Below are 7,959 nucleotides of genomic sequence, written 5' to 3' on the forward strand. Positions count from 1 at the left end.
CACAAATCATTCAATAATCTTAGTTATCACTGTCAGATCAATACTGCACTCAATACCATACTTAATCATTCAATTGACACACACATAAATTTGAACTTATATTTGAAGTTTTACTATAAAATTTTATTATTTTAATAATTATGACCCTACTGCATGCAGATACCTAAACCTATACCAGGGAGGCAGTGAGGACACAACTACCTCTAAAAAAGGGGAATTACGGTTATATCAGTAAACGGTAAATAGTAAATAGTTCAGTATCCACCCAATCTAAAAGTAAGGTTCCTATCAATAAACAATACGCAGTGATAATAGTCATAATAGTAATTTTGGTAATACTCCTCCCAAGTCCCGAATAGACATATTTACTAACTATTTTAGTTATTAAATTTTTTATTATTTTTTTATTCTTTCTTAATTATTCATTTAGACTCTATCTTTTATCCATAATTCCCTTAATTAACTTTTTTCTAGATTTTATTTATTTTATTTCATTTGATATTTTTTTTCTTTTATTTATTTTTATTATTATATATATTTTTTAATTTTATTTCGATAATTTACTTCTTTTATTTATTTTATTCCACTTTTTTCGATCAGTTTTTAATTATTTTAAAACTAGTATATTTTGTTCATTTTCTAGATTTAATTTATTTTAAATTTCTTTTTTTTCTAATTTTTCTCTTTGCAGAAAACTAACCCGCAAGGAGATATATATATTTTTTCTTTTCCAAACTCGTACCTTCCCTGCTCGTTTATGTTTTTCCATCTGCCATCCTTCAATAAATAGTTTATCAAATGCAATTATACACAAAAATCCATCCAGTCTACAGATTTTAAACCAAATGGAACATGACACACACACACACATTCATTCAATCCTAAAACTGCAATAGAGATTAGATTTTGAAACTAAATTTATTCATAATGCGTCTATAAAACACCATTGCATACATAAAATATATTACTACAGGTCTTACCTTCCTGAAGAATTCAAAAACAACCTACACACACGAACAAATCAAGTTCAGATGACCAGAAAACACAGACGGGTTGCCTGCGCTGTCAACAGTGGGTTATAGTTTGTTTTTGTCAAACCAGTTATTTCTGGAAGTAGATTTGTCACTGAAGTTTGGACTAGATAAAGCTAGACCCTTATAATAACCTAAATGAACATTAAAAATAGAATAAATTTAAAAATCAAAATCAGAAAAGGGAAAAGAAGGCTAACATACCTGCTTTGTTCGAAGGTGTAGTAGTAACAGAGCCTGGTTGAGCTCGATTTGTTTCTATTTTGGAAAGGAAGTTGGGGATAAGTGACTAGCTTAAGAGGAAGCTAGCATCATTAGAAAAATACCAAAAATGGCTTACCTCTCAGAAGGAAAGGTCTGCACACCTCTGCACCCTCACAGCCTGTCACTCTCCTCCTCTCGATTCACAATTTATTTTCACTTCTGCACTCTCTCTCAAATTCTTTAGAGTAGAATTTTATATATTTTTTTTACAATATGGATATTATAGTAAGTCTTATTTTATACTATAACTTATGAAATCATTGAACTCAAATAAAGAACCATAAACTATTTAAAGTAAATAAAGAATTATTGTTATTTAAAATGTGATTTCTTAAATAAAGAATCTATGGCTATTTAGGACGTGATTTTATTATACTTATTAGATATTTTACTCAATTTTGTTGAGATAATGTTAAAAGTTTATCATGCCGCAATATATTTTTTGAATTATAAGTAACAAAAACTCAACCTTCTTGGCCTTTTAATCCCAAAATATTCTCTAACAATGTTTATAGTCTTACAAATTTTTTTCAATTTTTAGAAGATGAGATTTATGGGAATTTAGAATTCTAAATGAAGATGGTGAGTGTTATTGGAACAATGAAGCTTAAAAGAAAAAGTGACAGAAGAAAAATGGGATAGATGGAAATAGCATTGAATATTTTTTGTTACCTATTTTTTAATTTCGTAATCTTTGTCTTTAGAAAATCAATTTAATGATAATAGTTAACAAAGTCTACCCTCTTCACATTTCTTTACCATACCGTACATACATATGTATGTAAAATTATTACCTTGATAATTGATTGAAATTAGATAATTAAGTGTTAAGTGGTTCATAATATAAATAAATTCGTCGACCATACAAGTATAACACATTAAATTTTTGTCAAAAAACTATAGAAACAAAACTTAGAGGATCACAATCACTTAATAATTTTTTATTTTAAATTAGTAATTTTAAAATAAAAAATATGTAACAAAAATTAACTAATTTTTTATGTACACACATGGTATATATAAAAAAAAGTGTGTGGTAAAGTGGAATTTATTTTTTTAATTTTGTCATAACACTATTATATAAGAGAACTTCATCAAAATCCTTACAAGATATCAAGATTTTGATTTGTTAGAAATTTGTGATATCCAACTGAATTTTCTTTGTCTTCAAATACCTTAAATATTTTCTGAGAAACAATAATTTATTAGACAATTGGATATTTTTCTTAATATTCAAAAGTCTTGCCTTAATGAAAAATGTGATCATTAATTTTTTTGTTAAGTATGAATACTTTTATCAGCATACTAATTTTTTTTATTTCATCCCTTAATTCTCATTGTTTCTTTTCACTGATTGCGTAGTTTTTATTAATTAATGTGATATATTTATTTGTTTCTTCTAAAAAAATTACTATACTTTACAATAATGTGATTAGTTATTTTAATGTAATATTTTAGTTTAAATCATATATTTATATAACAATATATAAAAATTAGTTAAAATTTAATATAAAAAATATGATCTAATTGTTAACGAAAATTCCAAATACCTTTTAACAATCTACATCATGTAATATAAAAAATATGATCTAATTGTTAATGAAAATTCCAAATACCTTTTAACAATCTACATCGTGTAATATAAAAAATATAAGTTGATAATGAAAACATTTAAAATTGTAAACTAAATGTTTACATGGTCAAAACATTTAGCACGTTTTGAGCTTTTTAAATTATTGTATACTTGTACAAATTTTACTTTGTAATATTAATTTAACTTATTATTGATCTTGTAAGTTTAATTAATGTGATATATTTGTAAGTTTTTGGAGTTAGCCTTAACTTATTACTAACCTTATATTAAAATTTAAAAGATAATTATATATAAAAAAAATAATTCCACCACATGGTCTATTAGAGCTTAAAATTGAAAAATTCATCCTTGTTGGAAGCTTTTCTATTCAAGTAATTAATTTGTTTTCTCTTCCTCTTAGCTCATAGTCAACATTTTTTTTTCCTCAAATTATGTTGTCTCTCCATTTTCACCTCAATTTTTGGCCTTAAAACTAATTTTTGGCATCAATATTTTCCTCACATTATGTATAAATAGATGTATATAATATATATATATATATATGAGATAGAATTATTAATAAATATTTAGTAGTGGGATTGGTGTCATAGAGATGCAATTAGCAATTCAATGTGTACTATTCCAAAACATTAAATCTTGTGATAAAATAAATTGCTATTAAGATATTGATTACTTATATAACTTTGTGACTTAGTTTTCTCATTTGAATATCTGTCATTTGTCACATGACCTTTATAGGTAGAAAGAATACCTACAAGATCTCCTATTTGTATAGAAGTAAAATATCATTCAAATTTTCATTTGTCTCACGACTTTTGTGGGCAGAAGGAATACTTACAAGTTCTCCTATTTATATGTAAGTAAAAAATCAAATACTAGAAGCTTTGTATGAACCTAAACAACATATCAAGGCTCATTGGTGGAAAGTAACAGTTCCATCGAGGCGAGTTCATTACTTGCACAAGTTGTAAAAAGAATCAACACTTCTAACTCCGCACTACTAGGGATTACAGACTCTACCATGATGTTTTGGCTAATAAAAAGTGGAGGTGCCTCGACTGGCCTCACGAGAGGTAAATCTTTATCATTATTTTAGTTGTATATATGCATACAATTGGATATTTTTCCTAATATTCAAAAGTCTTGGCTTCATGAAAAATATGATCATTAATTTTTTGTTTGTTAAGTATGAATTGTTGATCAACATGCTAAATTTTTTGTTTCATACCTAAATTCTCATTGTTTCTTTTTAAAGATTGATTTATTTTTATTACTTAATGTAATACATTTGTTTGTTTCTTTTAAAAAATCTCCTATACTTTATAATAATGTGATTAGTTATTTTAATTCAATATTTTAGTTTAAATCATATATTTATATACCAATATATAAAAATTGGTTAAAATTTAATATCAAAAATATGATCTAATTGTTAATGAAAATTCTAACATCCTACTTGTGTAATATAAAAAATATAAGTCGATAATGATAATATTTTAAATTGTAAACTAAATATTTACATGGTCACAACATTTAGCACCTTGTGACCCTTTAAAATGATTGAATACTTGTACAAACGTTACTTTGTAATATTAACTTAATTTATTGCTGATCTTGTAGTTTAATATTGACTATACATGAAATCCAACATAGTTCTTACCTCCCATAATCATCACTCTAGCTTAATGATTATGTAGATAGGTAGTTTCATCTTTCATAGTATATATCGACAATACATAAAATTCAGATTGTATGATCATGTTTTTTAATTAACAACCAGAGCTTAATCAGCACTTTTAATTGGAATCTTGATGCACGTGCCATCTCCCATCACGTAGTAGACAAATCCTTACAATGTTAGCGACAACATCTGTAGAGGCTCTCGGTGTGGAGGTGGTGGATGACAAGGCTTTCTAACTAGTCGTTGTTTTTAGGTTCTGTGGTGGCCATGCATTGGATGCTCTTATCAAAACTGCTTATTGCTGTATGATGGGTGATGATTAGACTTGAAAATTTGTGTTTGAAATTTGGGTTTTGGAGAAGAGAAAGAAAACTCTTTGGAATTAATGATAGAAGAACTAAAAGACAACTGATATGAGTTCTTATGTAGCCATCCAGGAAAAACACATCTACAAAGGAAAAGGATGTTGGTATGAATTACACAAGTGAAGCCTTAAGGAGCGTGAAAGAGTGCAACATGGTCTTGGGTCTCGTAAGATTATGCTAGTATAGATCTTCTTCAAAGCATCCTCCTTTAAACCTTATGACCTCAAATTTAGATTGTTGAAAATATTAATGTCGAACATTTAAATTTTATATTTATCCCTGAAGATTAAGAAGAATGGAAAGAAATTTTTTTTCTTTCTTCGAATGAATGTAAGTTAAGTACATACCCTTGAGTTTAATATATAGTAAATAACTTGAGAGGTTATGTTGAATTTCAAAAACCAAGTTTTCACTATACTTCTTTGTCGCACCAGTCAAGAAGACTAAGCTTAATTGAAGAACAACTGAATTGTGATGGACACATTTTATATAGGTCGTGAAAAATGTAGTTTTTATTATACTATAACTTATAAAATCATTGAACTTAAATGAAGAATCTTTGGCTACTTTGAAAGTAGTTTCATTTTTTGAAATCTTGAACTTAAATGAAGAATTTATTGCTATTTGAGAGCGATTTTATTATATTTATGTTCTATTTTACTTAATATATATATGTATAAAATAATAAAAAATATTGATTTGATTAATTCTATGGTCGCCAACTTTATTAAAATTAACTTTTGAATTTTAATCCATACGCTAAAGAACTTATTCATCATTTATTTTTTTAAACACTAAAAAAGACAATTTTATTGAGATAATGATAGAACTTTATACCCATGGATAAGGTAAAAAGCTATGTTACACAAAAAAGTCGATTGTTCTAAATAATTTGATTAGTTATTTTAATACAATATCTCTACTTTAAATTATGTATTTATATACCAATATATAAATATTAGTTAGTAATTAACCTTAAAAACATGATCTACTTGTTAAAAAATATTTTAAAATACCTTTAACATCCTACTCAAAGTATAGTGTAATATAAAAACATAAGTCGATAATGATAATAATGTAAAATACACAGAGAAGGTAACCAACTTTCCATGATACTTTTGCTTTGCATCAATCAAGAGGACTAACTATTTATTAAAGAATAATTACAATGTGAGAGGAGAATAAATGTGTAGGGTTGATTATTTTGTGCAGGCGGTGAAAAACATAAGTCTTATTTTATATTATAACCCATGGTTATTTGAGACTTGATTTTATTATACTTATTAGACATTTTACTTAATTTATATAAAATTCTTATGAACATTGATTTTCTTGGTTCTATGATTGCCATTATAGTACAAAATTAGTCGTTCCAAATAAAATTTACTTTTGAATTTAATCTTTGTGCGGAAGAACTTATTAGTCACTTTGAAAAGTAAGAAATAATTTTGTTGAGGTAATGTTAAAAATTTTGATGAGTGATGAATCCACCAAAAATAAATTCCTCATCAACCAATAAAATAATATTGTAGTAGTGGTAAGAAGGATCGAATCCATAGATAATTGGAAAGCAATTATCTTTCTTGACCAACGAGTAAAAAACATATAAGGGGGGATTTTGTAGAATCCAATACGCAAAATATAAATTAAACAATAACAAAAATAATATTAAATAAACTCTTGTCTGTAAATTAGAAACTGAAAATGTTATAAGAAGAACTCCTAGTCAACAAAATGTGTTTTACGCTCCATCTCACACTTTTACTCCAATATTTTTGAAAGTAAGCTCAATCTCACAATTTTACTCCAATTATTTTTGAAAATGAGTGCGCTTTATACTCCATCTCACTCATCACATGATAGATAATTTTATTCATTTATTTAAAGGATACTATTCCAGACAAATTGTAGAGGAGTTCTTTCTGAGTATTAATATTCACCCAAAATAAGAGAAAATTAATTATTATTATTTTTTGAATAGGCAACTCTCAAACAAGTCATGTTTAATATGTAATCAAAGATAAAATTATAAATTAATATAAGTAAGTTAGATTGGTGGCATAAAGTTGAAATTATCAATCAAATGTGTACTATTCCAAAACGTGAAGTCTTATGATAAAATAAACTACTATTATGATACTGATTATTTTTATAACATTGTGACTCAATTTACTTGTTTAAGTGTCTGTCATTTGTCACATGACTTTTATAGGTACAAAGAATACGTATAAGATCTCCCATTTGTATAGAAGTAAAAGATAATTCAATTTTTCATTATTCCTATAAATTTTATGGGAAGAAGGAAAACCTACAAGATCTCTTATTTGTATATAAGTATAAAATTAAATACTACTTGCTTGTTGTAAACCTAAACAACATATCAAGGCTCATTGGTGGAAAGTAGTAGTTCCATCTGGGTGAGTTCATGACTTGCACAAGGTGTAAAAAGGACCGGCAATTATGCCTTTGCACTACTAGGGATTACAGGCTCTACCATGATGTTTTAGCTAATGAAAAGTGGAGGTGCACTAACTAGCATTATGAGAGGTAAATTTTTATCATTATTTTTGTTGTATATATATGTTTCTAAACGATAAACTATGATGCTGATTAAGAAAGGGAAAGTCACAAAACTTGTAGAGGGTGTACAAGAGATCTAAAATGTAAAATGCACCTCTTGTGTCTCCTTTGGTTATTACAAGTGTTGCTTTAGGAATAGTTAGTTCCGCACCTACATTTATTATATAAAATATGCACAGCCATAATCTCCCTTAATCATGACTCTAGCTTAATGAATACGTATATTAGAAGTGTCATCTTTCAAATTTTATGTTGACTATGCGTAAAATCTAGACTACATGATCATGTTTTTTGATTAACGACCCGAGCTTGATCACCACTTTTAATTGGAATCTGGATGCATGTGCCCTCTTCGACCGCACAGTACACAAATTCCTACAGTGCTGGCGGCAACATCTGCAAAGGCTCTGGGCATGGAGGTGGTGGATGACAAGGCTCTCTAAC

The sequence above is a fragment of the Carica papaya genome, chromosome 5 (genome assembly GCF_054855325.1).
Source record: "Carica papaya isolate Zhongbai chromosome 5, ASM5485532v1, whole genome shotgun sequence".
NCBI lineage: Eukaryota > Viridiplantae > Streptophyta > Magnoliopsida > Brassicales > Caricaceae > Carica > Carica papaya.